The sequence below is a fragment of the Orcinus orca genome, chromosome 11 (genome assembly GCF_937001465.1).
Source record: "Orcinus orca chromosome 11, mOrcOrc1.1, whole genome shotgun sequence".
NCBI lineage: Eukaryota > Metazoa > Chordata > Mammalia > Artiodactyla > Delphinidae > Orcinus > Orcinus orca.
In genome coordinates, this window is record NC_064569.1 from 12,638,891 (window position 1) to 12,651,921 (window position 13,031).

The 13,031-nt window shown below is 41.0% G+C and overlaps 1 long non-coding RNA gene across 2 annotated transcripts in view; it reads right to left on the bottom strand.

The window, feature by feature from the left end:
* Window positions 1–13,002, bottom strand: part of LOC125960581 (uncharacterized) — a 65,937-nt gene extending 52,935 nt beyond the window's left edge. The window contains exon 1 of one of the 2 annotated variants that reach the window (XR_007470389.1): window positions 12,866–13,002. This is a non-coding gene — a long non-coding RNA (uncharacterized LOC125960581). The remainder of the gene's footprint in view (window positions 1–12,865) is intronic. The other variant, XR_007470388.1, reaches the window with a different exon arrangement.
* Window positions 13,003–13,031: the final 29 nt, after the last annotated feature.

Here is a 13,031-nt window from a genome sequence, read left to right on the forward strand (position 1 = left end):
CCTAATACGAGGTTTATGCGCACTGGACTTTAAATGATTGTTTATTAAGTTAACATGACATGTTCCTCGTCACCCTTCGGGTCTCATATCAAATGTCACCTCTCTGTTGACTGATTCCAAGAAGTCTCCTCAGCCCTACCCACGCCCTAACCAAAGTAACTCTACGACGACATCACGCTGTTTCTTTCTTTCACAGTCCTTATCATTTGGGGAAATAATGTAATTAACATATATACTCCTTTGTTGTTTGTCTCTCCTGACAGAATGTAAGCACCATGATAGTGGAGCTCTTGTTCACACTGAATCCTTAGCCCCAGGACAGTCAAGAGTCAATTTAAGTACTCAGAAAGTACTTCTTAAATGAATCATTATACCTCCGAGGGCCCAGCTATGACAGTGGCAGTAGAAGTGATGTGTCCAGTGCCCCTCGTTTAAAGAGCTAGTAAAGTTGCTGATGGCTTTTGAATGTTTAAAAAGGTGACATTCAGGAACAACTGTGATAAGGTGCCAGTCCCCACCTCACTCCCTTTGTCTTTGCCATCCCCATCCCCCTCTGCTCACAGAGAGGCCCCACCTGCAGGCTTAAGTCCCAATGAATTCCCAAACCAATAATGGCATGAGGAAGGAAAGCCTCAAACAGCTGTTGGAGCCATGACTGAAAGAGTTAATGAGGCTCCAGTCATCCCTGCATGGTTTAGACAAGGTTTGCCTACATGCGAGGATCTGCCAGATAGTACTCCCCAGACAAGCACTGTCTCTTCGTATAGGTAATGCAAAACGCTGGTTCACTAGCGTCTGGAACATTGCACCATTTGAATGATGCAACCAAAGTTTTGAATTACTTTTATTAAATGTAGTAGATGAAGATGGTCTTCCACTTGGCTCATTCCCAAATCTGTATTGGGGTCTGGTGAATGACCTGGGGACTTGAGAACTAATCCAGAAGATCTGGTAGGATCTTCCGTAGAAATAGTGTTGGAGCCTGATCAGAACAAGGCCTTTTTGTTCTTTTTCTGATTGAAGAATACAGGAGTCTTAACCAATTATACAGAGTGTTTCATATATTACGGCTTGGTAAGAAAATAAACCCTTTTTGCCAGAATCTGTGACCTTGGTTTTTTTGTTTTGTTTTTATTTTTGGCTGTGTCAGGTCTTCCTTGTGGCGTTTGGGATCTTTTTTTTTTTTGTGGCACACAAGCTCTTTGTTGCAGTGCTCAGGCTTCTCTCTAGCTATGCGTGCGGGTTTTCTCTCTCTAGTTGTGGTGCGCAGGCTCCAGGGTGCTGGGCTCTGTGGAATGCGACAGGCGGGCTCTCTCGTTGAGGCGCGTGGGCTCAGTAGTTGAAGCGCACAGGCTTAGTTGCCCCGTGGCATGTGGGATCTTCGTTTCCCGACCAGAGATCGAACCCGCATCTCCTGCATTGGAAGGTGGATTCTTTACCACTGGACCACCAGGGAAGTCCCTGTGACCTTGGTTTTAAAGAAATTACATGAGCTATGCCATAGTATAAAATTATCAACTCAGCTTCTCATTAACTAAAAGATGGTATTACTTGGACCAGAAATCTTGACTCTGAAGCTTCCAGGTTGGTGACCACGTGGAGGTGCCAGGATAGTGACACTCCCAGAGAGGGCAGGGAAGTGCCACATTCCTTCCCACACACCTTGCCCTGTGCATCTCTTTTGCCAGTTGTTCCTGAGTTATATCCTTTTATAATAAACCAGAAGTAATCTAAAACACAAGACACAGAGACAGAACATCACATGGGGACAGAGGCGAGGACTGGAGTGATGCACTTACAGCCAAGGAACACTGAGGATTGCTGGCAACACCAGAAGCTAAGAAAAAAAATAAAACAGATTCTTCCCTAGAACTCTGAGAGAGAGCACAGCCCTGCCAACACCTTGATTTTGCATGTCTGGCCTCCAGAATTGTGAGAGAATAAATTTCTGTTATTCTAAGCTACCCAGTTTGTGGTACTTTGTTTTGGCAGCCCAGAGAAACTAGTATGGGTTCCTCTACATGCTGCCATGCCCATCTATGGATTAACCAAATAGTAACAAAATTTTCCTCTGAGCAAAGCATTCACTACATAGGGAAAGAAGCACAAAAAATTTTTTGCTTCTCAGAGGGTCTACTATAGTGGCTAGGTTGTTGCTTCCTGGAGAAGGATTGAATGCATTTTCAGTTGTGATGGATTCCCGTAATAAGATTAAAGAAGGATACATGTCCTCTTCTGTGAAAATTGTAGAAATAGGTATGAAAAGAGGAGCCCTCAATGTTCATTATATAATGTTGGGTATAAATGAGAAGAGAATTGGTTTATTTGCTTTCCAGGGATAATTTGATGAGTCAGGATTTTAAATTATATCGTCTTTTCAGACAAAATTTAGATCCCCATGTGCTCAATTGTATTCCATTGGAATTGCAAAGTTTTGCTGTAGGAAGACTTAGCAGGACAAATGAGTGATAAAACCATAAGAAATTAGGTTTTAGAAAAATGAAAACTAACTTCTGGGAAGTTGCTGGAATAACACTGGTCAAAGAATAACGCAAGTTGTATTTTTACGCAACAGAATAGGGGCATTTCATACATGTAAATACGTCTCTCTTTCTTTTTGGCCACACTGCGTGGCTTGCGGGGATCCTGACTAGGGATGGAACCTGTGCCCCCTGAAATGGAAGCTTGGAGTCCTAACCACTGGAGCACCAGGGAATTCCCAATATGTCTTTATTAAAGAACAAAACTCGACTCTCTCACAGCCTCCAGCCAATCCACCAGCATAGTTTGGCTATGTGTCCTTCAAAGCATATCTAGACTCTGACCATCTCTCTTCTCACCCTCACTGCTCCCGCGCTAGTACAAGTTTCCATCCTTTTTCCTGGGGGTTATTGCAGTATGCTCCTAATTTGTGTCCCTGTGTTACCCCAGATCTTCTCACTGCTTCATTCAAAACTCTCCAGTAGGCTATTCAATTCGTTCTAAGTGATGGCCAAAGTCCTTACAATGCTCACAAAGACCTACATGGCCTCCCCCTGTGCCCCTGCCAGCAACCCGCTACCTCCCTTATGGTTACCTGCTACCGTGTCCACCTTGATCACTCCACTCAAGCCTCGGTGGCCTCCTTGCCCCTCCCATCCCCTGAAATGCTCTTCATGCAGGTAGCCACAGGGCCACTCCTTAATTTCCCTCGGGACTTTGCTAAAATGTGACTTAATCAGTGACCCTCCCTCTATCCCACTGCTTTTCTCCATATCTCTCACCACCACGTGCCGCACCATACATGTTATTTGATTAGTCTACCTCTCCATACCCGCAAGGTTCTGCATCTGCAGATTCAACCAACCTTGGACGGAAAACATTTGAAAAACAAAATTCTGGGAAAGTTCCAAAAAGCAAAACTTAAATTTGCATTGCACCAGCAACTATTTACACAGCGTTCACACTGGATTTACAACTATTTACATAGCACAAAAATACTGCGCTATTTTATAAAAGGGACTTGAGCATCTGCCGATTTTGGTATCTGTGGTGGGTCCGGGAACCCATCCCCTGCTGACACCAAGGGACCCCTGTATTTATCTACTCTCTGTCTGCCCCCGCTGAAACATAAGTGCAGTGAAAGCAGAATGTTTGTATGTTTTGTTCACTGCTCTACCCCCAATCTTTAAGACATGCCCTGGACCACAGCAGCACTAAACAGATATTTTTTGATACATTTCACTCTACAGTTTTCTGACTCCTTCATTAGACTCTAAGTAAAGACTGTTTTATTCACCTATCTCTGTGCTCCATATATGTGCTTTGAATGAATTAATATAATAAAATGTTTTGAAAGAAATTTATAGCTCCATTTATTTTGAAATTCACTTTACACTGACAGCAAATAGCAACTAATAGGCACAGATGGTGTTACTTTTAGGTTTGTTTGTTTGAATAAAAGAGGAAAATAATTGAAAGCAACCAATGTTCATTTTGAATATTGATTTCTAATCTTCTTATTTTAAAATTCAAATTATGCTCTGAAATGTCCTGAAGAACTGAAGCAGACATTTTCAATTCCATGGACATTGAATCCATATTTCTTAGGTTGATGCAAAACTGAGGCTCCCTGTTCTCTTATTTTAAATCTCTCTCTTTTATTCCCCATTTCTATACACAGGGGATAAAGGGAAACATTCATCCTCGCAGAATGGCATGGCACGCAGAAGTGATGAGGGTTGCACTCTAAGAGGATTAAGCACACAAAGAAGATAATTAACTTGCTGAGGCCCTACAGAAAATTGTGGAATAGTAAGAGCAGCATTCAGAGTTTCTGTTATCCTAAGAAAGATCGATTCAAAGAGCTACAGTGCATGCCTCAGAGTTCATTTGTAAGCCCCAAGTGTTAACATAAATGAAGAAGAATATTTAACCTTAAACGTAAGGCAGAGAAAATAAAATGTTCATAATTTAAAAGTGGCTTGCTTTTAAATATAGGCTGACATCTTGTTTAAGACCAAAACAGACTATATTTTTGTTACTGTCTTTAAAATCATTCACAATAGCAATAGAACTCCACGTAATAAAATTTCACTACGGAAAAATGATGAGAATGCAGAGATACTAGGCTTACTTCTCTAAATGCAAACCCTTATAGGTGGTTTAAATAGCTTCTTATAGGGTACTTTCCCTGGATGGGGAAATTATGAGCAATTTTAATTTTCCTTCTTTGAGCTTTTAGAGTCTTTCAAAAGTTTTATAAAGAACGTATAGTTTTTAATCAGAAAAAATTATGACAACTATAATGTGCTTCTATATTTTTCCTAGTACATATAATGCTCAGCCCTTAGACATTAGAAATGTCCCTCACGTGTTCGAAAGCAAAACGCCCAGTTGATTGGGCAGAAAAACAGCTCCAAGGCTACTGAATTTGACTCATTCCCTTAGTGCTGTTTATTGTAAATTGAAAATGTACTGCCAGACAGATAAGTCATCATCTAAGAAAAGTGAGTCAGAGCGGAACCACTTTTGACAGGCAACTGGACTTTGGAAAGAAAGGGCTAGAGAAAGAGAAACTAACTGGAAAGAATTGGAGATTTCTTTGATGCCTGTAATACCCTACATACAAGCATCAGTGAGAAATGGGCAACAGTTAATGTTTCAGATTTTGCCTAATGATCTATTATCCTCTAAAATCTTGGGAATATTCACTAATACTCTTGAATACATTATTTCAGACAAGATTTAAAATCATTCTGACACAGATATGTGCCTTCAGGACATTCCCCACAGGAATAGCTTTTCTCCTTCCACTCTCTGGCTTTGGGAAGTTTGGTTTAATTTGACCCAACTCTTAGGTCTCTGCCAACGCAGAGCTGCTATACGCAGAAGGCTGGTGGCGGTCTCTTAGTCTTGATAATACCAGCTAGATGAGTAATTCCTCTGGGTATCATCTGCAAGCCTAAAGGTGTAAATCAAGAAGAAAAGCAAAAGGAATTCAAGGGTGAAGGGAATTTCTGCCACCTTTTAAGTAGTGAGATGGGGCTAATTGGAGCAGAATTGGTTGGGACAATACAAATAAATGTGAGGTGTTTATAAGGAAATTGATGTAAATTTTAGATAATTAAAAACCACAATTTTCTTAGTGTGTATTCAAATATCTTATAAATATAAACAATATATTATAATGTGTCAGTTTAAAAACAAAAATATTTATGTAAACCAGGCACAATCCCTTCAGTTTCTTCAGCATTATAAATGGGGCAATACATGGGAAGAGTGCACCATCTAGTGGACAAAGGAAAAATACATTTTTGTGTAGGAAGTGGGGGGCAGGGTTAAAACCCTTTAAGCAAATGTTAGCATTCCTCATTATACTATTTTATTAACCAAACACTTCTTTCTTAATTCAGAATCAAGTAGATTCAGATATTTTGATATATACAGTGCTTTAAAACACGTAAATGATTTTGCCAATACATTCTATTACTTTTTTTCTGTTTAAAAGTGTAACACATGCCATTGTAGAAAATTTCTAAACTACAGAAAGGTACAGAGAAGAAAGTAAAATCTATAACCCTGCTGCTTAGAGACAACACAGTTAACATTTTAATGAATTTCTTTCAACTCATTTTCTATGCATTCACAAATGTTCATATAACTGACATCTCAGAAAGTAATGTTTGAAGGGTGCTTTAAAACATTAAAGTTACACTACGTGTTTTTAACCATGCGATTAAAACTTGCTATTGTTCGGGGAGGTTCCTTTCCTGGAGGGAATAAACTATGCATTGCATGGATAAGTGAGAGAATATCTTATGTTTAGGAAACTGCGAGTGGCTCAATACTGTTGGAAAGTGAAGTTAGACGTTTAAGTTCAGTGAGAAGAATGAACAGGAGTTGGAGAGGTATGTGGAAACTGGATCAAGAAGAACCATGGGTATGCCAGTTGGATATGTTGTCTGTTGATAGGGATAACTATTGAGGAATTTGGGGTAATGGACTGATGTTATTGGATATGGATAGCACACAATAATAAAAAAAAGTAATTTGATACTAATATGGAGAGCAGACTGAAATAATGGTTCTCCAAAGCTTGCTGTACTTTATTTTTTTTAATTTATTTATTTTACTTATTTATTTTTGGCTGTGTTGGGTCTTTGTTTCTGTGCAGTGGCTTCTCATTGTGGAGCAAGGACTCTAGGCTCGCGGGCTCAGTAGTTGTGGCTCGCGGGCTCTAAAGCGCAGGCTCAGTAGCTGTGGTGCACGGGCTTCATTGCTCCGTGGCATGTGGGATCTTCCCGGACCAGGGCTCGAACCCGTGTCCCCTGCATTAGCAGGCGGATTCTTAACCACTGCAACACCAGGGAAGCCCTGGCTGCACTTTAGAACTACCTAGGGAGCTTTAAAAATACTGATCCCTGGGGCTTCCCTGGTGGCACAGTGGTTGAGAGTCCACCTGCCGATGCAGGGGACACGGGTTCGTGCCCCAGCCCGGGAGGATCCCACATGCCATGGAGCGGCTGGGCCCGTAAGCCATGGCCGCTGGGCCTGCGCCTCTGGAGCCTGTGCTCCGCGACGGGAGAGGCCGCGGCGGTGAGAGGCCCGCGTACCGCAAAAAAAAAAAAAAAAAATACTGATCCCCAACTCCAGTCCAAACCAATTAAATCAAGATCCTTGGGAATGAGATCTTTTAAATAGTTTCCCAGATGGTATTATTATACAGCTTGGGGTGAGAATCACTAGACTAAAGAGAGATGAAACCAGAGACAGAAAATACCACTAAGAAGGGAGTTGCATTAATTAGGTCATGTGAAAAATTATGTGTGCCTAAACTAGGTTAGTGACAGTAGAGGTGTGGAGAAGTTGCGTAAGCGGTAGAATTGACGCGAGTTGATAATTAATTGAACACAAAGTATGAAAAACAAAAGAATTAAAGATTATTCTCTAATGGTATCTTGGCAGATGGTGTCAGCAGGAAATACAGCTGATTGGGCATGTGGGGGGGAATCACAAAGTGTTTTAAGAAGCAGCTACAGGGACTTCCCTGGTGGCGCAGTGGTTGAGAATCCGCCTGTCAATGCAGGGGACACGGGTTCGAGCCCTGGTTCAGGAAGATCCCACATGCCGCGGAGCAACTAAGCCCTTGCACTACAACTACTGAGCCTGCTCTCTAGAGCCCGTGAGCCACAACTACTGAGCCCATATGCTGCAACTACTGAAGCCCACGTGCCTAAAGCCTGTGTTCTGCAACAAGAGAAGCCACCCCAATAAGAAGCCTGCGTAACTCAACAAAGAGTAACCCCAGTTCGCCGCAGCTAGAGAAAGTCCATGAGCAGCAATGAAGACCCAACACAGCCAAAAATAAATAAATAAAATTAATAAATTTATTTAAAAAAATAAAAGCAGCAGCTACAATTTCCCTTTAGATTCATCACCAATGACACAAACACACTTAGATATATTTTGTTTGCCTGTTGGGCCAGATAATGTCTCTCAGCTCCACCCCACCCTTTAATTCTCTCCTTTGGTGACCTTGGGACCCAGATTACAAATCACATCTTTCCTCCACTAGGTTCTTCCAGCAGGGGCATGAGAGGAAAACTGCAACACTGGTAAAGAAGAGGGATTTGCTCTTCCCGGTTTGCCTTTTTGGTGGCTCCCTGTCTGATAGGGGTTCTACAGAAAATCGCTTAGGCCACACATTTTTCACCCCTGTAGACATCATGCCTTATCTGTAGCCACCACTGACTCCAATTTGCAATTTTTTCAGCACTTGTAGAACCAGCCTCATCCCTACCCCACCCCCGCACAGACACCAGCGGCCAACAATCCGGTGTCTCCTCCTCAGAGGTCTGGGTTTCAGCACCCCAGGGACCCCTCTCTAAATTTCTAAGTTTTTCTCTTTATTCCCTTTGCTCCTTCAGGCCTAGGGATGGTACATGCTTCCAGAAGTTGCTATTTACACGACTCCTTAGAGTTCTCTTTTTACTCATTTAGTTGTTATCACCTTTATATCTATATGACTATTCCTTATATTAAGCTCTTTCTACTCAAATAACTTGTGTAGTATCTATCTCCTGACTTGACCCTAGAGGGCCACGTTGGGTAAAAAAGTGCACCCTCAGCCCTAATTTGGCCTGACCCTCATTCTAAGGGCCACCACTCTATATTCTAGACTAAATAAACACTGAGCTACAATGGCCGTTTCAGCAGCTCTTTTTATAGAAGAGTTAAATAAGCATTTCCAATCAGTAGAAAGTATAAAAACCTAGAAGTTGTGTGGCTTTACCTAATTCTTTCTCTTGTACCACACAAGGGAGAGAGGAAGAGGGAAAGCCTCAGGGCTTCAGATTGTTGTCCTTTGTTTCTGAACTCTATCTCCCCAAACTCTAACCCTCTTCCTGCAGACCTTGCTCAAGCCTCCACCATCAAGGGTCTCCACCCATTTTCTCAGGGAAATTCAACTTCTTGCCACTTGAGAAAGGAGCCACGTTCTTGTGTGTGGTTAAACACACAGGCTTTGTTCACAAGGTGATGGGGTTTTCCTGGGCCTGAGGTTTCCCAGAGGGACAGAGGAGTTTGCCAGTGGCCCTGAGGGCTCTGGTTTTGTGGGGCAAAGATGGTGAGTGCTCTGATTCCAGATTGGTCTCTTCATCAGTGGGGCACTCTTACCATTTTCCACTTGATTTATAAAAGAACAAAGGGGACTTCCCTGGTGGTCCAGTGGTTAAGACTCCAGGCTTCCACTGCAGGGGGCACAGGTTCGATCCCTGGTCAGGGAAATTCCACATGCCACATGGTGTGGCAAAAAAAAAAAAAAAAAAAAGAACAAAGGCAACTCACTTCCATGAGTTTTCTTCCCAAGACAACACAATCTAGCATTATATGAGGAAGGTATAATCTTCATATTGATGTGACTTTGACTCTACTTTTTTGGGAAAAAATAACCTTTGAATTCCTAGATATGGACCTTCTGGCTTTTTCCTGAGCATGTCCATGTTACTAGAACCATCGCTTTAGTTAGGAATTGCTCTGTATGAATCACTTAGGGAAAATGCCAGCCTCAAATGGATTCTTTCTGACAATGTAATATTTCCTCTCAGAAAAGTGTAAGTGATGGTGGAGGAAGGGGATCTTTTTTATCCCATCAAACTGTCTCTAACTCTATCTCTATCTCCATCACTTTCTATCTCTGTCTCCATCCACAAAACCACCACAGGGGGTGGGATAGGGAGGGTGGGAGGAAGACGCGAGAGGGAGGGGGTATGGGGATATATGTATACATACAGCTGATTCACTTTATTGTACAACAGAAACACAACATTGTAAAGCAATTATACTCCAATAAAGATGTTATTAAAAAAAAACCCACCACAGCTGATCTTTTGTCCAAAACACTAAGGTAGGAGCAATATCAAAATTATCCATATTAACTGTCTCCCTTCTCTTCACTTGGAGTGAATTTGAGATTTCATACCCTACAAGCAGTGGATTTCATTCTAAAATCATAAACTAAAAAGCTTCTGCACAGTAAAAGATAACAAAATGAACGGGAGAAAATATTTGCAAACCATATATCTGATAAGGAGTTAATACCAAAATATATGAAGAACCCATACACCTCAATAGCAAAAACTCAAACAATCTAATTTTAAAATGTGCAGAGGAACTGAATAGACATTTTTCCAACAAAGACATACAATGTCCCACAGGTACATGAAAAGGTACTCAACATCACGAATCATCAAGGAAATGCAAATCAAAACCACAAGGAGATATCACTTTATACCTGTTAGAATGGCTACTATCAAAAAGAAGAGATAACAAGTGTTGGTGTAGGTGTGGAGAAAGGGGAACCCACATGCACTGTTGTCGGAAATGTAAATTGGTGCAGTTACTATGGAAAACAATACGGAGGTTCCTCAAAAAATTAAAAACAGAACTACCATATCATCCAGCAGTCCCACTTCTGAGTATATATCCAAAGGAAATAAAATCAGTATTTCAAAGAGATATCTGTCCTCCCATGTTTATTTTAGCATTATTTACAAGTAGCCAACATATGGAAACAACCTAAGTGTCCATTGATGGATGCATGGATAAAGAAAATGTGCCAAATGTGTGTGTATATATATATATATATATATATATATATATATATATATATATATATATATAATGGAAAATTGTTCAGCCATAAAAAAGAATGAAATCCTGCCATTTGTGACAACATAAGTGGACCTTGAGGGTATTACACTAGATGAAATAAGTCAGATGGAGAAAGACACTGTATGATTTCTCTTAAATGTGGAATATAAATTTAAAAAAAAAAGCTCATAGCAACAAACATAAAATGTAATTTAAAAATATGCCATGTAGGGCTTCCCTGGTGGCGCAGTGGTTCAGAGTCCACCTGCCGATGCAGGGGACATGGGTTCGTGCCCTGGTCCGAGAAGATCCCACATGCCGCGGAGCGGCTAGGCCCGTGAGCCATGGCCGCTGAGCCTGTGCATCCGGAGCCTGTGCTCCGCAGCGGGAGAGGCCACAACAGTGACAGGCCCGTGTACGGAAAAAAAAAAATATATATATATATATATTTTTTTTTCTTTATATGTAATCTCCATAAGTAATCTTTAAATAATCACAGATTTGTAATTTTCTTTGCAACGTTTATGCCTTATTGGGTTACCTAAGCATCTAGTTCAATGCTGTATTGGAGTGATAGTGGTAATCATTCTTATTTTGTACCTGACCTAATAGAGAGTGATTAAGTGTTTCATCATTATGTGTGCTGCTTCTTTAAATATTCTATCAAGTTAAGGAGGGCCCTTCTAGTTCTGGTATCTAAGTTTTTATCATGAATGAATGCATATTAAATTCTGTCTAAAATTTTTTATACAATACAATGAAATACATATTGATATCATTTTTCTTTTTTAGTCTTTTAATGTGGTTAATCATATTAATTGAAGTAATCTTTTAATGTTAAACTGAACCCCACACGATTGATCATGATAATAATACTCTTAGAACTCAGAATCCAAATGAGTAGGAACTATACATTCTTTAGAGACAAAGAAGTTTTCAGTTGTAAAACTTACCTACACACAACAAGCAACAAATGGACATATATTAATATTTTACTGACTAGCTCTAACTTGTGTCTTTATTTACCTCCATCAGTAATGCATCTATTTATTTAATAATCATTTGTTGAGCATTCACTAAATGTCATTCACTCTTCTGGTAATAAGAGTACAAAGATGACAAAGACATAACCTTTCCCATTAAGGAGCTCATAATTTAAATGTGAATGGAGTGTGTGTGTGTGGGCTGGACCACAGGGTGAGGTTGGCACAGAGAGAACAAAAGATAATGGAAAACATATACAGTAAGTGCTCTACTATAGATGAATGAACAAAATGCTAAGGAAATAAAATGGGGAAGTACTTCAAGTGTTCCTTCAAGTAATTAGACTTGAATCTTCAATGAAGATACATGTTTATCACCAAAAGATGATGCAGAAGGAAACACTGAGAGACTTTTGTGCGGATTAAATATGTGTTATATGCCAAGACATTATGGCCTGGGGGATAAAGCAGTGAATAGGCCACAAAAATCTCTGATGTTTTCGATTGACTTTCTAACCAACATCAAAGGAAAGAAACAACTTGCCCAGAGAAAGGACCTTTCCTGCTCAGTACAGCTTTTGTATGAGCACTCCATCAACTGTTCTGGATGCCACACAACGCAGCGATATCCAAACTGGGCAGACTGCAGGAAGATAATACCAGCGTTTCTATTTATATTTAGTTTTTAGATTCTTCTAGTATTTCTATTTTTGTCTATGCACTAACATGAACGTAATTTACAAATTGTTATCCATAGACTTGGAGTGCGGACTCAAGTTTTATTGATGTGGGTATTTCATCCAAAAATTTGAGGACCACTGCTCTAGAGTCCTCCGAAGTCCTCAAAACAAAAAGTAATTTGAATTTAACTGTCTTGAAAGTTACTTAACACTTCTAAAACACTAGCAATGGAGGAATGTTACACAGCATTAGGGGTGGCTGGGGAAAGTACTTTTCTTAAAGGCCTTGTAGACAATCCCGGAGGAGCTGCCTATATAATTGTTAATAAAGATTGAAAAAAAAGTTCTTAGTGTTTGCAGGTTTGGGGCGCCGCTGGGAACAACTCTGGTTGTTCAGCTTAAATGTTCTGATACTAAGCAGAGTCCAACTGGTTGGACTGCTCGGTGCGTAATCCACATAGGCCGCCAGGTTCAGGGTCTGAGCGGAGAAGGACCCGCTTTCGCCCCCCCCCCGCCCCGAACTGCGCCCGAGAACAGCAAGGCCGCGACCGACCGCTCAAAGTTGCTCACCGGGACTTTTATCCAGAGCCTAGAGCGCTGCCAGACGCCGTGCGTAGCGGGCGCAGGCCCAGCGTCACGTGTTCAACGAACGCTGATCTCGCGCCTGCGCGCTGCCGTCCTTCTGGCTCCACTAAGCCTCTTCTACCTGGCGAACCCGCCTTCCCGCCGGATCGTC